Raw genomic sequence first — 18,522 nt, forward strand, 5'->3', positions numbered from 1 at the left:
GTAAGTCCTCGAGCACTGGGCCTGGTCTGGTCCAGGTACCAGCAGCTCAGTGCATGGCACACAGGAACCCATGAGCTCTCTGTGGAACGGGTGGTACGGTGGGTTGTGATACTGGGGAGCAGACTGGGGACAAAACGGAGAAGACTCTGAAAGCTAGGAAGTCCTTAAAACCTCATTCTGGAGACAGGAGACAGCTGGGCCCTGCAGTGGCTTTGCTGTCAGCGCTGCTCGACTCCATTACTAATCTCAGCACCAACCAGAATGGCTGACTCAACCTCAAAGAAGCAGAAACAAACTCCAGGTCTGTCACCCGGCTTCCACCTGAGTTAGCAGCCCTCAGAGAGCAGCAGAGCTGCATCAGTCCCCAACAGGCCACAGCTGCAGAGCCTTCCACCTCACCTGCCTCCTTGGAAACTGGATCTGCGCTATCTGCTCACTGCAGCAAGCAGTTCTGGGTGACCCTGACTTATGAACACAAGAGATCACCCCCACTTCAGATGGGCTCCTGTTTCCACATCTATTCTCTAACTTGGGACTCCAAATTCACTCTTGAAATAGGACACTCCTCCCCCCTCTTTAAAGCAAGTTCCTTCCCACTCACCCCTCCTCCCCACTTCCCCCACTGCAGTCATTTTGCTCCTGGTGATTACCATCACCAGATTCAGACCTCTGCTTCCCCACCCTCCCAGCTCTGGCCAGTGCGAGTGCATCTCCCTGCTCAGAATGGACCTCAGAGTCAGCCATTCCATCAATACTCTCGATGCTGCGTCCACCTCTGCGAAGCCTTAATCCTATGGAACTCCAACTGGAGGAACTGTTGATTTAGCTGAGATTCAGGATGTCAAGATGAATTGTCATTTTTTACCTGCTACCACCTGGATGAACCCTGAAAACCTTATGTTAGACGACAGAGGCCAGATACAAAAGGTTACATTTGTTGTATAATTCTACTTACATGAAATATGCAGAAGAGGCGAATACATCAAGATAGAACGATTAGTGGCTGCCTAGAGGCTGTGGGGGCAGGGAGAACAGTGTGACCACTAACGGGCCCAGGATCTTCTTCGGGTGCAGTAACAATGCTTTGGAATTAGAGGCAACAGGAGCACAACACTGTGGTTGAACTAAACACCACTGAGTTGTCCACTTTAAAATGGGTAATATTATGTGACTTTCACATCAAGAAAAGTTCATATACTTTTAAAAAAATCATTCTTTTCCCTTCAAATTCATAAAGAGTGGCTTTCCACCTTCCTACCTGCACTCTGGATCCTCTCCTGCCTCTTTCAAGAATTTCTTAAACTCCCATTTCCTTTTACCTTCAATTTCCTCTGCCTCTAAGATGATTCTTTCTGCTGACAAATCTGTTCAAGACTCCCCAACCTAAAAATCCTTCCCTTCACCTTGTTTTTCCCCTTAAACCTCACCTAGAAGCATCTCAAAATCTCATAAAAAGCAGCCAACATCAACATTCTCCATTTCTTCAGATTCAACATTCCCACTAGTTCCCTCCCTAGGGATAAGGCAATCTACAGATAGTGAAACCTAACTCCTACAACACTTCTAAAACTGTCAAAAATACACCAAAAAGCTCTTCTAAAAACGAATGGATGAGCCTGCAAAAAAACCGAGGTCAAGAATGAGCCATGCATGAGTCATTAAAAACAAGCTGCCAGAAACCCTTGGAGCTGCACTGCCCAGTAAGAGGGCCATGACCCCCATGTGGCTATTTAAAAATAAATTAATTAAAATTAAACTAAAAACTCAGTTCCTCAGTTGCACTAGTGATATTTCAAGTGCTGAGTAACTGTGGCTACCAATGACTATTATAATGGACAGTGCAAAATACATCTCCTGGAAAAATCTTGGTATGTACAAATAGTGCAGTTCAGTATGTACCTGATGTACACATCCTAGAACTAGTGGTATGAAGATTTTTCAGAGAATCCCCTAGAGTAAAATCAAGAAGAGGTGCATGCAGTGCCCACTAAAACCCAACTACAGTTCTACGTGATCAGACATTACACAGAAAAGGCCAGAGGGACCTTTCTTGAACACATGAAATTCTGAAAGTTAAATGGAGTAAACCGAACAAGACGGAGAAGTGGGACAGAATGCAGCAAATTTTTATTAAAGCAAAAGCACTGTCCAAAATCAGCAGCTAAAAAAAAAGCCAGGCAAACAGTATCAAATAGGTATGAACAAAAAATAAATTAGCTATTTTAAAAACTATTCCAGGGTGCCTGGGTGGCTCAGTGGGTTAAGCCGCTGCCTTCGGCTCAGGTCATGATCTCAGGGTCCTGGGATCGAGTCCCGCATCGGGCTCTCTGCTCAGCAGGGAGCCTGCTTCCTCCTCTCTCTCTGCCTGCCTCTCTGCCTACTTGTGATCTCTCTCTGTCAGATAAATAAATAAAATCTTTAAAAAAAAAAAAACTATTCCAAAAACCAGTCAATTTAAAAGCCCAAATATTAATGTATAAATAGCAAACAGAATGGGATAAATAAAAAAATAAAATGAGCATCTAAAAAACTATTTATGCTATTGAGACCAATCTCTTAATTTAGTCCTTTCTGCTTTGGATTTTAAAAAACTGACAGCTGACAGTCTTCCAGGATCATTCACACAAGCAACCAGCATTGTTAGAAGGCAAGGATTTACTTTTAAATATCATCCTAAGTAGGGTACCCCACATATTTATTTGATAAAGTGATCCAAACCAGCCTAATTTTTTTGTTTTGGAAAATATAGGTTACTTATATTATCATGTAATGGACTCATTATTATTTAGATGTGTTACTATTTGTTAATTAAAAATAATTTCTAACAGTAAATTTCAAGATGTAACCCACATAAACAAGAGCTCTCTGAAGTTCTTAATAATTTTTAAAAGTGTAGGTCCTAAGACCAAAAATTTGAGAGTAAATGTATTAACAATTATGTAAACAATTTTTTCCTTCTCTACAAGGTTTTATTGCTGAAAAGGTATTATAAGTTCAGCTTCCCAATTTAACAGTGACTATCCCAAATATATTTCAGCAGAGAGCCTGATGTGGGGCTCGAACCCAGGACCCTGAAATCATGACCTGAATTGAAGGCAGAGGCTTAACCCACTGAGCCACACAGGCGCCCCCCAAATATACTTCAAAATCTATCTTTATATTTTAGTGGTAGTTAAAAACTGCACCCTCAAATACTTGAAGCTCGTTTAAATGTAGTCATTTTGAAAGCAAGCTAACAATAATGAATGAAACAAAATAAATATATTTTAAAGTACCTCATGAGATAAGAGACTCTTAACTATAGGAAACAAACTAAGGGGAGGGGTGGGGAAGGGTTGGGGAACCAGGTGACAGGCATTAAGGAGGGCACATGATAAAATGAGCACTCGGTGTTAAGTAAAACTGATCAATCCCTGACCTCTATCTCTGAAACCAATAATACACTATATGTTAACTAAATTTAAATTAAAAAATAAAATAAAGTCCCCCAGGAGATAATTAAGTTCTTACGGTTCCCCACCAGCTCATCAAGTTATATATTGTATGGTATGATGAGAAATTCAACACTGGTCAGACAGGATGAGCTGATTTTCAACATTACCATGTGGGCATAAGAACTCTGGAAGGTTCTTTATTCAAAGATTATTAACTCCCTCCCTTTCCAAATGAGGCTACTCCTCATGGACACTGTTACTCACTCAAAACTGAAATTTAAAGTCATAAATAACAAGAGCGGCAAGTTTCCTGTGGCCCAGTCACCTCAGGCAGTTCTGCTCATCAGTATGAGCAGACAGTATGTCTACTCATCAACCATGACACAAAAGCTGAAGTTAACTTATATATTCTTTTTATAGAAAGAGAAAATGCTAGCTTAGAATGAAAGTCAAAAATTCACTTTCCTGACTTCAATTTGCCACAACAAAACACCTTTTAAAAAACCAGACTTCCCATTTGTCTGTTGTCACATCCGTTGTCCAATTTTCACCAAGTCCTCGTTTGACTCATTCTGCAATTCATTTCAGGCTAGCATTGTGCAGGTTTTTCAAAACTTCAAAATGTAGCCACCTCAGAAAGAAAGCCCCCCCCCCCCGCCAGGCTGGAGCACGGCCTCTGTTTAATCCCAGCACCACTGGCTGGCCTGTGCGCTCACCTCCTTTCTTCCTCTAAATGAGGTGTCAGGTGCAGGTATGGCCCTGACAGTGCACAGAAATATAACTAGCAGAAGGAAAGCAGAGTCCCAGCTGAAGGAAGTTTAAAGCAGGTCAGCAGAGATAGACAGAGAATGCATATGAATAAAAGAGGGTGAAAACTGCACACACTCCTTCCTCCTCCAAAATAAGAATCTAAGAGTGACATTTCACCTCTCCAAGCATGACTCCTTTCACTGTTTGAAGTGTATTTATTTGGAACAGACAGAGCCAATGAGAGGATAAATCTTGTGCAAAGCTTAACACTTACTTGCTCAAAGGTATATTACCTACTCCCATCTGTTAGGAAGAAACTCCATACTTTTCACCCAAAACTCAGGGCACTCACCTTTAGGTCAGAGCTGCAGAGCAGGTATTTTTGTAGGTTTCTCTCTACATAATCTTTCCTTTATTTGCTTTCTTAGTTTGGAAGATGTTACAGAGAAATGCCTATAAGCCAAGTAGACTATTTCACTAGCGGAAACGATTCAATTCAAAGAAAAAGTTGACATGCTAATGGGCACTGAATGGGACCAACACTTTCTCCTTTCTTTTCTTTTTAAAGGGGCTTCAAACCATTTTGCACTTGGTTTCTGCTTTCTTGGTGTTTCGGGAGACTCTGTCTTATAAGGATACTGATTAAGGTAAATGCAACCTACATTTTAGCACATGTAAGTCTTAATCAAAGGGCAAAGGGAAGGGAGAACAGAAAGTTAAGTTGGTCAAGTCAGAATGAATACGATTTCTTATTTCAATCTAGTTTCCTTTTTTGAAACTTTTTTTTTTTTTAGATTTTATCTATTCATTTGACAGAGGCAGAAAGAGAAGCAGAGCGAGGGCCGAGCAGGGAGCCCAACACAGGACTCAATCCCAAGACCCTTGGATCATGATCTGAGCCGAAGGCAGACCCCAAAACAACTGAGCCACCGAGGCACCCCACATTTTCTTTTTTGAAGAATGAAATATAAGTAGCTCAATGAAATCAAAGTGATTTCATGGGTGGTTTATGGAAGTCATTATTTTATTAGTCATACCTCCTATCTTCACTGGCTTTAAAAAATTTAGATTATATTCAGTACAGCCTTCGCTAAAACATCTTCCTTTTCTTCTTTTAAGCTCCAATTACATGGTGCAAATGCCACCAAGTAAAGGATGGCGATCAAACAGATAAAACAGCATCAACAGGGGCGCCTGGGTGGCTCAGTGGGTTAAGCCGCTGCCTTCGGCTCAGGTCATGATCTCAAGGTCCTGTGATCGAGTCCCACATCGGGCTCTCTGCTCAGCAGGGGGCCTGCTTCCTCCTCTCTCTCTGCCTACTTCTCTGTCTACTTGTAATCTCTGTCTGTTAAATAAATAAATAATAAAAAAAATCTTAAAAAAAAAAACAAAACAAAACAAAACAAAAAAACAGCATCAACAGATAGGTGGGAAAACAATGTGGTGCACAGAAAAAAAAAAATCTATCATCTCAAAAAGTTCTACATAGTTGCCCTGAAATGGTTTCTCTCCCATTTCCCAAGAAATGGGCTGTAATTTCAATCACTATAAATAAGCTCATTATGAAGAATAAAAGAATGGCAACCAAGAACTTTCAGGATGTAACCATGTCTAAAATAGGGGTGTACATAGTTCAACAACAAATTGATACAACAGCTGTTGTAATGACACAGGAAGAAACGTTCAGGTCTCTTTTTCCACACAAGCCAAGGTTTGCTTAGGGCTCTATCCTACCTGACTCAGTAAGGGAGACCTGACAGTTTCAGGACCGGGAAATAGGACCCTGAGTGACTAGCAAGGTGACATAGACCAATGTGAACCAGAGAGGCTTCTGGAATGGTGGCCTGCAGCACAGAAAAAAATATGCAAGAGAAGGTCACAGAAGTTTGTTAATTTTATTTTACTTAAATGTATTATTTATTTAGTATTAACTTAATTGTATTTATTTAAAAAATTTAAGGGTATACAGAATCTGAATGGCAGCAGAAATAATTTTTGTAAAGCACTAGAAAAAAACAACCTAAACTTTTAAGGAATATAACATAACTGGATTTTTAAAAAGGGTCACTGAGTCTCTATCTTGGGGAAATTTAAAGAAACAATATAGATTAAAATCATGACCAGTGATACCCAATCCTACATCCCAGTCCTGGACATCAGGGGCCAGTTTGCTCTCTCTCTCCATCTACACACAGGTGATGTTCCTGAACCCAAACGCAGTAAGCCAGAAACTGAATTCATCATACTTCTCTTCACAATCTTCTCTTCCTTCTGATTCCCACATTTCTGTTACTGGCTCTGTAACTTTCCCTGAAGCCCAGCCCCGAAAATATACTCCATCCCTCGCCCACCCTAAACACCCGGCCACCCAGGCTTCCAGTCCTGTAGAAGTTCTGCGATTTCAGCATCCCCTTCTTTTCTCTCCTCCCTCCCTCTCCAGCTTCACCCCATCAGTCCTTACCCCTCTACCACGCAGAACTTCCTCCTAGCCAATCTCTGCAACAAATGGATCTGTCACACTGATGAATGCCCAGCTCTCCTTCACGAGGCAAACAAATACTGACCACTGTTTCGGTTTTCCATGGCTACTGTAACAACTGCCACAAACTAAAGAGCTTAAAACAACACAAACTCCTCTTCCATTTCAGGATATCAGATGACTCAAATGAGTCTCAGACTAAAATCAAAGATGGCAGCAGGGAAAAAAAAAAAAAAGACGGCAGCAGGGCTGCGCTCCTTTCTGGAGGCTCTTACAGGAGAATCCTCTTCCTGCTTGCATTTCTTGGTTCAAGGTCCCTTCATTAATCTTGAAAGCAAGCAACGCTGGGCCAAGTCTCCTTGTGCCACCACTGTTCTAGTCTTCTGCCTTCCTCTTCCATAATCGAGGATACCTGTGATTACCACCAAACTCACCTGGATGATTTGAGATAATCTGATAATCTCCTATTTTAGTTAGTTGATCAACAACCTCAATCCCATCTGCAACCACTAATTCCCCTTTCCCTGTAACCTGGCATCTTCACACAGGTGCTGGGAATTAGGGCACAGCCATCTTTGGGGTGCTGCTATTCTGCTGACCACAACCACTTGATACAAAGCATCCAGACAGGCAAAAGTTAAAAAAAAAAATGCAGAATTTGCTGTTAAGAAAATCACACTACATCCTTTGATACCAAGTGTTAATTGGCTCCCTAGTGCTTAAAGAATTAAGTCTAATCCACTTAGTCTTACATTAAAGGCTTCCATGATTTCCAAACACTTCTGCAGCATTATCTTGTACTACTTTCTTCTAGGACCCTAGAACTGGACTCAAAAACAGCAAAACTCGGGAGCACCAAACACACCTGACATTGCCCAGTCTCATGTAATTTGCTCTATCCAGAGGCCCTCTCCATAGCTTCCTTCACTATTTTAGCATGAAATAGCTGGATGTCAAGATACCAGAGTTGACTCTCTTCGTTCCCTGGGCATAGTGCCATGGGTGTGGTCTATCACTGGCATAGCCTATGTGAATGCTTTACAAGGTAATAAGCAAATAAGCAAGGTTCTTTAAAATAATAGGACACGTCACCTTTGCTCCTGGCTAAGTTGGATGTCCAGCAATTTGTATGGCCCGAGGGCTTTTGCTGCTCTTTTCCCTCAGCTTGGAGTAGGAAATGGTAACCCTATAGGCAGGGAAGCCAGTTCTCCACAGTCCCCTGCTAGGTGGGCTCCTCATTCCTGAAATATTTTGCATTCTCAGACTACCATCCATCTTCACACAGCCATTAGCACAGATTACTGAACTGATATGTGAAAGCTACATCTTTAAGGACACATTCACGCAAATAATTGCCAGACAGCTACCACACGCCTGATGGTATATATGTCCCGAGGACACAGAGATAAATGTGCCAGACACTGAGCAAAAAGAAAAGGAAAGTCATCCTTACATTAAGAATGAGGAAACTGAGGGGCGCCTGGGTGGCTCAGTGGGTTAAGCTGCTGCCTTCGGCTCAGGTCATGATCTCAGGGTCCTGGGATCGAGCCCCGCGTCGGGCTCTCTGCTCAGCAGGGAGCCTGCTTCCCTCTCTCTCTGCCTACTTGTGATCTCTCTCTGTGAAATAAATAAATAAAAAAAAATCTAAAAAAAAAAAAAAAAGAATGAGGAAACTGAGGCACACAAAGGTTAGATATCAGAACCAAGGTTATACAAATAGGCAGGGGTGGGGACATTTGATTCAGTCAAAAAGACCACAGGCTCTACGGTGTGAGGATTTCACTCATGAAGAACAGAGCTTTTTATGCTATTAAATTGGCTTTACTCTTGTATCCGTTTGCTGGGGAGCAACTGAGGAGGAAGCATTCAGACACAGCCTGTGCAGAGCAGAGATGGGAACAGACAAGCACAGGAACAGAAATGAAGTCTGTGGTGTGTTCAGGGTGAGAGGTGCAGGCAATCAAGTGGCAGGAAATGAAGAGAGAGAAAATGAAGCTTTTAGGATGGAGTGAAAGGATCCTATTAACGTGTCAGGACACTGCTGTGACAACAGCATATGGACCAGACCAGAGGGAAGACAGGAAGGAGACATGGAGAAACTGTAGTTGTCCAGTTAGGATCCGAAGTGCTACAAGGGTTGGATGTTGGCGGGGGGGAGGCTGCAGAGAGAGACAGAGAGGAACCTGAAAGGACTGACAGCTAGAGTGAGGGAAGGAAGGACATGGCTGATGGGAGAGGAGGACCCCAACACCAGTGCCAGCTTGAAGCTTGGGCAAACTGGCGGATGGTGGTGCCCCTGATCACGCTGGCCAACAGGACAGACATGTTTGTAGGGCATCCAGGTGAACCTCGCTGAGAAGTTGAATCTGCAGCTCAGAAGAGGTGGATTAGAAATAAATGAGATGGAAACTAGGTGGACAGTCAAACCTATGGCCACGTACATCACCCACTGAGATTGGTCTTCCAACAATACTTTGCAATTACTCACCTAAATCTTCTATTTTGGGAAGTCCTTTAACATATGCCAGTCCCATTTCTCAAAATGATGATAAACTCAATCAAGAAGCTCTGTACCAAGGCTCAGTGAAAAGCACCTCTCTGTGTACTACATTCATAGCCATCTTCCTCTGGGGTCACTGAGCCTATTCCAAACCTACCAGTCCTTGCCAAGTAAACAAGAAAGAGAGCTGCTCTGAAGAGGAAGCAAGCATAGTATTTATAGCATTCTCCTGGGGACATAGAAGTCCTGAGATACTGTGTTTAAGAGGCTCTTTGGAGAAACTCTCATCTGTTTCACAGGGCAACCACTGTCTCCTCTATAAGTATGCTTCAAGAAAATCAATGGCCAAAGCCCATCATGGAAATCGAGATCTTTTGCATGCTTCTAATGGTTGTCTTAAAGACTAAGCTTAAAGAGTTCAAGAAATGCTTCATATTCCTAAACATCTAAGTCAGACTGCCAATTGAAAATAGCTGGGAGGGTGCCTGGGTGGCTCAGTGGGTTAAAGCCTCTGCCTTTGGCTCAGGTCATGATCCCAGGGTCCTGGGATCAAGCCCCGCATTGGGCTCTGTGCAGCAGGGAGCACCCTTTCTCTCTTTCTCTCTGCCTACTTGTTATCTCTGCCTGTCAAATAAATAAATAAAAGCTGGGAGACAAACATTTAAGGGACTTTTAAGCTTTTCTGCTATGGCAGCTATTTATAATTCTTATCTGATTGCAGTCTCTTAACTGATGTGATTACTTGAATATTCAAAGTAAATTATCATGTTCTTCAAGCTAATTCATACCAATACACAAAGGCAACATCATAGCCTTGGTTGAAATTAAAAGAGGGTGGAAAAACAAAATTAAGATAGGTTATGCAACCCCCAGAAGTCTTGAAGGATTTAAATTTGAGCCTGTCTAACATAAATAAGGCACATGACATGAGAACACATTTCTTTGTTTAAAATGAATCCAAACACCCACATTTTATAAATGTTACTAGGTTATGAAGGTGAATGAGGAGAGGGAGAGGTGGAGTTCAAATATGTTTAAAACACACACGCACACGCGCACACAGTTTGGGGCCCCTGGGTGGCTGGCTCAGTGGGTTAAGCATCTGCCTTTGACTCAGGTCATGATCTCAGGATTCCGAGATCCAGCCCTGTGTGAGTTCCCTGATCAACGAAGAGTCTGTCTGTCCTTCTTCTTCTGCCCCTCCCTGTTTGTACTCACTCTCTCTCTCTCAAATTTAAAAAAAAAAAAAAAAAAAGTCTGCCACAATGTGGCATTTTTAAAAGCAAATACAATCTGGTAATCATTTATTCGTCTCTTCTACAGAGTATGTCCAAAGCCAGCAGTTACCACCTGGTCACAGTCCATGTTAATATGTAGGTCACTCTGAATTTTGTGATTCTCTTATTATTTTAGGAACATAACCATCATGTTGTTAGATCTACTAAGCCACGCCCAGAAAGAAAATCAAAAAGTTCTAAGAGACTCTAATAACCCCAAGAGAACTAAGGGTGGTGATAAACGTGTCTATCTTGAGCCTGAACAGGTGGCCTTTTACGGGGCCTGTGTCAGAATGACCTAGTAGATGTTTTCAAAATCCACATGACTTACACCTCCGTCCAAGGGAAATCAGACAAGCTGGAGACAGAGGCTCCCTAGAGGATCTGGGTGCCCTTCCCTCCCAGCCCACACCTCTCAGGTCTTATACACCTTGTAAATCAAACCAGCTGCAGCTGAGGCCAGGTAAGGAAACTGATGCTGGATGCCCATGGCCATCACACCAATCCAGCCTATTGGCAACTGAGCTTTTGGGCACGGATTTTTTTACACCAAAGATTCTAGAACTCTTCTGTGTCTGTGTTGCTGATTACACCAAAAAGAGAATGCTTAAGTACAGAATTGTGAAAAAAGGACTTAAGAACAAACAAAAGTTTACCCTTTCAAGGACTGATCATAAATGTTATTTTGTTAGCTTTCTTTGTCTAAACCTGTGTTTAGTTATTGTCAAAAGTTCTGTATTCATTATACCGTCAACCTCTCAGAATGTAATGATGAATAAGAAACAACTTTGTTTCCTCTAGTTCTGTATCTAGAGCTGCAGATGGAAAGATGGCTATACCTAGTGTCCCAGGCTTACAGAGTAGCAGGGTGGCTGAGAGCTGTCTAGGGCCAGACTGCCTGGGTTTGAAACCTGGCTCTGCCGGCTACTGACTGTGGAGCCTTTACATGAGTCACTTCACCTTTCTGTGATTTAATTTCTGCATCTGTAAAATTGGGGTACTTATCTTGTGGGGTTTTGTGAGGCCAAAATATATAGGTGGAGCACTTCAGAAAAGCACCTAGTATGTGCTGTTGAACAGTTATATTCAGCACCCACAGAAAAGGCCCATTCTTTTTATAAGCAGCAACTGCTTATTGCTCATCTGTAATTCCTTCTTCTGAAGAGCATTTACCCTATTGTATCTTGCAATCTTTTGTTATTATATTACAATGCTTCAATGGACATCCTATACAAGAGAGAGATCTCTTTACCATGATTATCAAATTCAGCCCCCAACTTAACCTTCATGTTTACTACTGATGGTTTGAATACCCTTCCAAAGTAGGCAAAGATATTACCACCTCCCAGTTCTACCCAGTCATAAGTGGCAGAGCTAGAACCCCATCTGGACATGTGGCTGCTAACTTGAAAGGCAGTAGCTTTAATGGACTTCCCATAACTTTGCTTACTTAAAAAAAGGCATACTAGATGCTCTTACAAATGTACCTCAGATCCACAGTAAATATTTAGAAGCTCTGTAAGAAGTAAAACTCAAATTTTCACAGAGGTACATAACAGCTCACAAATATGGCAGATGGAGGTAACAACTTCTGTAAATACTAATTTACTTCCTCTGCCAAAAACTGAAGCAGAAGTATCCTGAACACTACCCCCTAGAGACATACACCACACTGCCAAATTCCCAGAGAGGTAATGAATAATTATCAAATTTGGTATCATGAGAACTATTCTTTGGGGAAAGAGAAATTTGTAACAACTACTCTGTAGTAGCATTTGCTATTATACCAAGACAAGAGGAGAACAGGTACTCTATGGTTCAGTATAACAGATACAATAAACACTTGAACGGCCAATTCTCCAGCATGGCTTTAATTAGGTCTTTTTAATATGGGCTTATAAAGATTGTTCTGACAGGGTGAAATTGTTGACAATGGGGACAGGAAAGGGCAAAGGTAGAACTTCTTAGAGATGGAAACTGTAACCAGCATGTGCTAGCAAGAGGGCCCTAACGTAGTAGGATTATACTTAGAAACTGCAGGTGTTTCAAGAAAATGGTTACTCTCCTAACAAAAGAAAGCATGACAGTATCAGCACAGAAACACTTTTTAAAAAGAAATGATAACGTAAATCTCTGTCAGGAAAGACATCAAACAAAAGTACAAATGTCTAATTTAAGAAAGAAGGTTACACATCACTGTACTTCAAACACAAATGGAATGGGGCTGGGGAGGAGGAAGGGTGGGAATTTAGTCTTTCTGAACACTAAGTACCAATACTTTATATACAGGGACCACACAAATATAAAAGGAAATACACAAGTCAAAAAAAAAAGTTCCCACTGAGAAAATATACTAGCAGGAGCCCATTGAGAACCAAACAGTTTGTTAATGATAACATTTATGGGTTCAAAGGGGGATTGGGGATATGTGTGGGTGAGTGGGGTGGGGGGGGGCTGTTGTATTACCAATACTCAAAATTAGGTCAGGTTACTTTCCTAAACAATTCACTTTGCTTGGCCAGAACATGTCCAGCAGTCTAGCTTAACCTCAAAGAGAAAACTGTAACTCCCATCACTGATTTTGCAGTTGCCTTTCTAGAACCTAAATGATTTCAACTTCCATGCTCTATCCCTAGTCAAACAGAGACAAGGGATTTGCTCTTGGCAAAAGTAAAAATAAAAAAATTTAGTTCTTGGAAGTCACCTTAATCTCTTAAAGAAAAAGAGACCAATACCCAGAGCTGATTTTCTCTTGGTTGGTGGCAAGTTAGGATAGGAAGCCAGGTTCTATACAAAGGTGAGGCCCCCCTACTTAAACAACTATGCTTTCCCGTCTTCTCAAATTATTTCAGTTGTAATAAAGAACTATGCATACACTTTACTAATCCTGTCAAGAGGCATCACTGATTTTCGGATTACACTAGCTGAGGTAAGTCAGCTGAGGGATGGAGCCCAGCAGCCTTGGTTCTTACTCATGGTTCTGCCAGAATCAGCTGCATGAGTTTACCAACACTGGCTTTTCCTACTCTCACCAATGATACTTCATTAAAAGTTGGGAAGCGTTCTAATTTCAGTAATATTAAAATGTGAAGTGCCGGCAGTGATTTTAAGAGGCCACGGGGTTGTAAGTCGCGTCTCTCCCAAGATATGCTGAAACATGAGCAACACTGAAAATGGATGAAATGTGGAAACACGGAGCTGTTAAGGGTGACCAAAAAAAAGTGGCCAACAGAGATGTGTGTGTGTGAAGCAGCTTGTCCAGATATGTATCTGGGCCATCTGGATATTCCACTTGATCGCAAAGCTTCCTTTTTCTTCCTCTGTAACGCCACGTTTCTTCGACCCGTCTTATGAGTGTTCTTCATCTTGTTGGCCCTCAAATCCACTGGTTTCCAGGTCTCATGTACTTATCCTAGAAATAATCTCATACAATTAAGTAGCTCTCCCCAGCCTGTGCTCACGGCTGTGGTTCCACGTGGGGTTTTCTCACTGCCCTTGGCCGCCTTACAGCCTCCCAACCCATCTCCAAGTCCTAGCTTCTGTCCAAGCCAATCCATCCTACACATTCTGATAAGTCATACTCCTGGAGCACCGCAGTCATAATGTACTCCTAGTTTGAAAGCTTCAGTGCTACTCTGTAAGCTCAGGAGAGCAGCCAGGCTAAGGGCTCAAGATGACCTGGGCTGGAATGTTTAGTGACCCTGGCCAAGGGTCTAAACTTCACTAAGCCTCCAACTCCTCATCTGTAAAGCGGGGAAGGTTCACAGCACCAATTAAGAGCAACTGGAATAAATCCATATAATGCGTTCACTGTAGGGTTTGACACTAATAAGAGCTCAGTAATAAAGAGCCATTATTACCATCAACAACTTGCCTTTGTAACCTTTTCTTTCACTTCTGCAGTATCAGCTTCAGCCAACTGGGTTACTCGATTTTTGCCCAGCGATTCCACAGATGTTTGCTCTCCGAACTCCTTCTGTCCTGGAATGCCTGTCCTATCTCTTCAAATCAGTAAGACTCCTTTATGAAATTTAAGGCTACATTCAAATGCTGACTCAATTCTACCCACTTTAATCCGATCATCTCTTTAGGACTGATATCCTTGGAGTCCCTTCCAGTTCACAATGTGGCTGACTTCCCTGTGTCCACACTGGTCCTCACTGAAGGTACAGTGGCAGCTCAACAGGTGAGGTGAGATTTAAATCCACTTCCTCAGTTCTGGAGTGGGTCCCCAGGTTACCAGATTTCCAGGCTTAAGTTAATTCCCTCAAAGCCAAGGACCCTCTTTGGAAGGTGATGGAAAATGATGTTCCTACATGAGAATATGTTAATGAATTCCAGAGAGTTGCTGGCAGTCATCTTGCAAAATCAGCCTCTGGACATAACCATCATCTGAAAGGACTGCAGAGACACTGATAGGAACTTTTGCCCCCAGAATTTTTCAGGTCAGGTGGTCATTTAAGCCCATTTGAGTCAGGTCTTCTGTTTCCTGTATGTACTGAAAGCATCCTAACCAATCTTATGGTGGTAAGCATTGATATGTCTAACATAAATAGCTCTGCCACATAAAGCTTTCCCAGACATAGTTACACGAGTCCTCCAGAAATCTGTGTTTGCCCCCTTTTTAGTGCAAGGCATAGATTTTGTATGGGTATGAAAGAATTAACATGTAAATCAATTCAGGAAGACCTTTGGAGTTAGAACTGTGTCATTCAGCTTTGTATATAACCTCTCCCAACACACACAAACTACATATAACTGACAAGTCAATGAATTAAAAAGACATCTAGGGGGAAAAAAAAGGAAGGGAAGAGATTTTAGGTAGATCTGAAAGATGACAAACTCAATCTTAGGTTGACTAGGTTAGATTTTTAAGTTACAGTGTAACAGAGTTACATAGATTAGACACAGCTGACTGAACAAATCCTAGCAGTACAAGAACAGAAAAAGTGGGTATAATACTGGAGACAAGGCTTTGTCAATTTGGACAAGTCGCTTGGCATCTCTAGGCCTTAGGTCTCAATTCTTTCAAAGAAGTAGTAAAGGACAGCGCTTTCCAAACAGGTAAGAACTACATAGGGCAAACAACTATTAATCAGAAGGGGCTCCCATCGATTCCTGAAACTGAATGTCCCTCAAAAAAGAAGACGTATTTATGGACAACTACTGGAAAGATCATCCCATCAGTAACAGAAGAGTTAGCAGCACAGAAGAGGAATTCAACATCAAAATGTCCTAGGGGAAAGGATGTGGCCAAGTAAAAAAAGAAATAAAACTATCACTCACACTCTCTACTATCTCCTTGGACATCAAAGTTGCCTGAAAGGAAGGTAAACAGTTTTGCCTTGATTATATAATTCATCTGGAAAATAAGACAGCCAAGGATTGAGACTCACCTCTAGCAGCAGGATGGCAATCAATATTATGCTGAGAGCATAATACTGAAAATATTGAATAATATTGAAAAGATTAAAAAAATAAAAAAGATCCTTGCACACACGTTAAGGTCTCTAAGAGGTCAGGTGGAAAAAACGAGGCTCTGCTAGTTCCAGGCAATGAGATAACCTACCTCACTTCAAAAGTGACTTCATAAGGTTACTGGATTTTGTATCTGTGAAAACCTAAAGTTTTAAGATTAAAACTGAGATTCTTGAGGTTTATTCTTGGCCACATCCTCTAAATCTCACTTTCCCAGGAAGAAAAATAAGGAAGCATTTATTAAACCACTATTTGGTGGACCCCAAGCCAGACTTCCATTAGTAGCTCCTGAAATCTATAAAAATTCTGCAACAGAAAACACCCATTTATACATAAGAAAATTGGGTCAAGGGGACGAGGATAGTGTTTGAAGTCATAGACACTTTTCTTGAAAAATCTGACAAATTTTAATATGCTTCCTACTTTCACTTTTCAGCGAAGTTCCATATTCTGTAAAATTAGCCATCTGTAGCCATCAATGACATTTTCCTTTTTGTCTTCAGTTAGAAATGGGAAAGAAAATGCAAAAAGAGAAACAGTACAAGAAAAGCTCCCGGCAATGAGAATTTATAATCTGGGGTAAGAAGCTAAAAGGGACGTGAGCTACATTTCTCCTTCAAGCGCGGAGCTTACAAGGAGAATCCCAGGCAGCATCTGAAGCTGACTACAAAAGGAATTCACTCGTGTCCTAACCGAATATACAAAGTTACAGCGTACATCCACAGTCATAGAACGCAAAACCCGCCATGTCGGTATCTGCAGATTCTGCACCAAATGCTGTTGACTGAGATGTTTAAGTAAAACAAGTGTAAACCAACAGGTTATCTACCAAGCAGTTAGAAGAACACGTTACTAAATCTCACAAGCAACATTAGCTCTTCCGCACAACTCTAAAAAGCACTTCCTGCCTCGGGTCCGTTATTGGAGAATTAAGGCTGTTCCCTCGCCACAATCCTACCCGCCCTCCGCCCCTCCAACTCCCACCGCTGGCACCTCTCGGTTCCCCAGCCCAGCTAATAAGTCAGGCACCGGCTTCTTCCATATGTAAGCCCCACGTACGGAAGAGTCATATTCCTGGAGCACCAAAGTTGGCCTAATGCATTCTCCAAATCTGCAATCAAGAAACCGGGAGATGAGCTTAACTACAGTCGTGAGAAGGCGAAACCACCCTTAAAGTGCAAGAGAACGGAACGGTTGCAAGAGACAGTTCAAAAGAACAACTCTTGCTTCAGGCACGACTCCCACCCCCGCCCCCCCGCCCCACCACCACCCAGACGCGGGCGGGCGGGCAGAAGCGGCACAGAGGAGCGAGTCTTGCAAGCGTGGAAACTGTAAAAGGGCACTTTCCCTTACAAGTCTCAAAAGCCACGACCTGGGGCTTCGCCAGCCCAGAGCCGCTGCTGCGCTGCGCTCCTCTTTCCCGGTCCTCCGCTCCCGCGCCGGGACTCCCCAAAGGGCCGCCCAGATCGCCCTCGAGTCCCCGCCCCCCCACCCTCCCCCTCCGCTTCCCTGCCGGCCTCATCCCTCCCCGAGTACCGCCGGCCGCAGCTCTCTGGTTTTAATAAAACCCGAGTGGCCCTGAGCTAGCGGGCTTCCCTCCGGGAGGCAGAGGCGGGGAGAGGAAAGGGAAAAAGGAAAGGCCGGCGGGGATGGGGGAGGTCCCTTCACTGCCGGCTCCGCGGGCTCCGCGCGGGGCGAGGGAGGGCGCGCCATGGCTCTCGGTGCCGAGCGGACCCGCGAGCCGGCAGAGGTTCTCCGAACTCAGCGAGGTTCCGTTCTGCTCCAACGAGAGCACTCTCTCTCCCGGCGGGCGCTTCCCTGGTCCTCTCATCTGCGAGTTCATCCCGACAGGGCGGGCGGGCTCGAGCTCTGAGAGTCCTCTTCCCGCCCGTGGTCTGGGCACAGTGTGGGTCCCCGCGGCGCCTGTCAGCGAGCAAACGTCCCCGCCGGCGGCTTCCCCTCGCGGAGCAGGTGAGCCTGCAGCACAGGGGAACTCCCGAGGCGCCCAGCCACGCGCCGGCACCGCGCTCCCGCACCGGCCGTCCGTGCCCCGGGAGCCGCCGCGCTTCTCCACCACGCGGACGCGCGCCGGCGGCCGTAACTGCCCTGGGTCCGGTCCTAACGGCGGGGTCGCAGCCCTCGCGTCCCGGCCGCGCGCCCGCGCCGGTGTCATGGCCGAGCGGCGGCCCCAGGCGAAGTTTCCAGGGAGCTGACGGCTTACCTCGTAGTCCGAGGGGCAGACGCAGCTTTGCGAAGCGGCGCGGCGGCGGCAGCGGCGCCCGGGGCCAGCGGAGCCGAGGAGGCTGTGAGAGGGAGGCTCCGGTAGCGCGGAACCGCCGCGATGGGAAGAGGAAGGCGCCGGGTATCTACAATCAGAACGTGGGCTGACCGTGACGTCACAATGGCGCGGCCAGCCAATCGGCGCCCGAAGGCTGAATCAAGCGCTATGATGTCATGCGGCCCTGGAGCCAATAGCGAAACAATAGAACTTTCGTGATTGTAAATTCCAGAATCCGAGGCAGCGGGGAGCCGAGGCCCGGGTTGGTGCCCTCGGGTTCACGTGTGTCCGGGCAATTTTCCCCCGTCGCCTTCTAATAAGCCTGC

General features: G+C 43.9%; 1 protein-coding gene across 2 annotated transcripts in view; it reads right to left on the reverse strand.

Annotated features, from left to right (window-relative positions):
- ELOVL5 (ELOVL fatty acid elongase 5) overlaps positions 1 to 18,268 on the reverse strand; it is a 72,173-nt gene extending 53,905 nt beyond the window's left edge. For both annotated transcript variants that reach the window (XM_004771857.3, XM_013045513.2), the window contains exon 1: positions 18,140 to 18,268. The gene's annotated coding sequence lies outside the window, so the exon portion shown is untranslated. The remainder of the gene's footprint in view (positions 1 to 18,139) is intronic.
- Positions 18,269 to 18,522: the final 254 nt, after the last annotated feature.

Source organism: Mustela putorius, unplaced genomic scaffold, assembly GCF_011764305.1.
Source record: "Mustela putorius furo isolate JIRA1106 unplaced genomic scaffold, ASM1176430v1.1 tig00003983_pilon_pilon_pilon, whole genome shotgun sequence".
NCBI classification, from domain to species: domain Eukaryota; kingdom Metazoa; phylum Chordata; class Mammalia; order Carnivora; family Mustelidae; genus Mustela; species Mustela putorius.